The following is a 2681-nucleotide window of genomic DNA, read 5'->3' on the forward strand; positions in this document are numbered from 1 at the left end:
AGGAGACCAATTTATATGACAGATTTTAATGTAGGCTTTTATTCATATGTAAACATTGTTTAATTACCATTATAACTTAAACTATCTCACAAATTTTTGCTCACTCTGTATTTTTGATTTTACAGTTGGGTCATTTTGTTGCAGTAGCATGAGATAAATAAATTGCTTTTTAGTTTTTCAGGTCTAACAGTATGGCTATTTAGAGATTTCTTTTTTTTTTTTACCAATTATCCAAATAATGTTTAGTCCTAGAAAGCTATTATTATCAGAACACGTGAGCATAACATAGCGGTTAGCAGATCAATGAATGAGAGGGCAGTGTTACCAGAGATGCCCATATACCACACCTTGTTACAACACAGTAGGGCTATTGCAGACAGAAACAATACTGTACTACATCGATGTTTCCTGTCGGCTCAATTTTTGAGTGGACTTTGCTGTTCCGATTAGCATGAACGGTATACGAGTGGAGCGACTGAGCGGAGCGCACACGCATAGAGCGGGATAATACACAGAGCGTCACACCACGTGAAAGTGAAACTAATTTTCGGCAGCCGGAATTTCGGTGCATCTCTAATTATTGGCGACATCAGAAATGGATATAATATAATAGATGCTTTTTTTTTTTTTTTTACATTTTAGCAATTTAAAAATATTAAAAAATGATTTTTTACACGGCACCCCTGCTCTCGACAGACGGCACCCCGGTTGGGAAACACTGTTATACACTACCGTTAAAAAGTTTGGAGTCGGTAAGCTTTTTAATATTTTTGAAAAGTCTCTTTCACCAAGGCTCCATTTATTTGATCAAAAATACAGTAGAAAGTAATAAGTTGCACTATGATGTAATCCGCAGGAAGGGGCAGACTTGACCAATAAGCTCCTGCTTAGGGCCTCAGGGAATCCCATCTGATACTGGCAAAACAGATTTGACAAATGCTCCAGTGCGTATTTGTGTTTGCTCTCTGGAGAGCGTCAAAGGTTTCTATTTACAACATATTTTTGCAGCCTTGGGCAAAGTAGCCAATCACAGACATGAGTGTTGATTTCTTGAATGCAATGGCCAATCAGAGGCATTTAAGTTAGAATCCAACGCTCAAAATGCCAGTCTTTTCATTGCCGAGTTCTGTGCGGTCACGAATCCTCTCATTAATCGTAAAGAACAAAGAACATTTTGCATGCAATGTATACAACTATGTGGATTGTAAAAACTTCGTGAGATCGCGAAATTAAAGTGAGGGACAGCTTTTTAGTTATTTTGAAGGAAGTGCTCTTCGCATGCTTTCTCGGTTATATATATAATCAATACAGAATTTCAATACGAGTTTTGTTTTTCAAGCTGTTAAGAGGACCAAAGGCCACATACGCGCTGCAAAATTTTGGGAATGACATCCGCATATAAATGTGGGATTCACTCCCGAAATTGCAATCCATGGAACAAAAATGTCAAATCAAATGTGTGCCTCACATACCCTAAAAAGTGAAGCCAAAACATTTTGATCTGGTGGCTGGCTGCATATAGATTATAAACCCCACCCTCCTCATGTAAACAAATGTAATCCAAAATTTCAAATAATTTTCCCCCCCAAAGATGTTCTCCATCATAGGTGGTTCTTATCACGGTGATGTTAAAAGTGTTTTGCTTTTCCCTAATAAGTTGCTTTTTAGATTTTTTATACTATAAAAACAGGGTGTGGTTTCATGATTGAGTGTTTGTGATTGGGTCTGTGGGAATTTGGACAGGACTTTGATACTGAGGGTCTAGCTCATGATCAGTACTGCACAGACTCCAAATGATGTCAGACACATGACAGTGGCCATATCTGGGATGTTTTGGCTTCACTTTTCTAGTGTAAGGAAGTGAAGACGTGTGGCCATCACTTCTTACAGTCTGTGTGTCAAACTAGATGTCATTAAGGCTAGAGCACCCGCACTAATTTCAGAAGCAACCTCAGTGTTTTGATTCTGCATCCAGGCCTGCAAACGTCAAAGTCATTATAATCCAATTTAAATTAGTTGTAAATTCCCATTATTAACACAAAGAAAAGAATGCCTGTTAGGTATAACATACTATACATAAGTTCACGTGACAACTGTCTGACAAAAATATATTCATCCAAAGGAAGAGAGTATAGAAGTGCCAAACATTAAGCAGCATGGTTAAAAACCAATAATCGCAAATAACGCTTAAAGACAGAAGTACATACTCGGGTTTATTTAAAAAAACAAAAAAAAACAAACACCACTCAAATTGAACTTCAGATAAAATGTATTGCTCAACTGGGTCAAAAGTGTTTGTGTGGGTGGGAGTACTTTGCAAGCACAAGCTTAAATCAGTGGCAATTACAATGTTTTGTTCCATTTGTACAGACAAGCATGATTTTTTTTTTTTTTTTTTTTTTTTTAGAAATTGTAGACTTTTTTTAAATTTTGTTGTGTGTTTTTGTCATTTTTATTATTAATTATTTATTTTTATTTATTTGTATTAGTTTTAGTTTATTCATTCTTTTAGCTATTTTAGGATTTCAAGTAAAACTAAACGAAAATAAAGCTGAAATAAAATAAGCTTGTTTTATATTTTATTTCAGTTTACGTTTACTTTGTTTCATTTTTTATGGTTATAGTTTTAGTTTGATGATAACCCTGCACAGCTTTTTCAGTTTTTTTTTTTTTTTTTTAAA

Source organism: Sinocyclocheilus anshuiensis, unplaced genomic scaffold, assembly GCF_001515605.1.
Source record: "Sinocyclocheilus anshuiensis isolate Anshui unplaced genomic scaffold, SAMN03320099.WGS_v1.1 scaffold7, whole genome shotgun sequence".
In the NCBI taxonomy this organism is placed as follows: Eukaryota; Metazoa; Chordata; class Actinopteri; order Cypriniformes; family Cyprinidae; genus Sinocyclocheilus; species Sinocyclocheilus anshuiensis.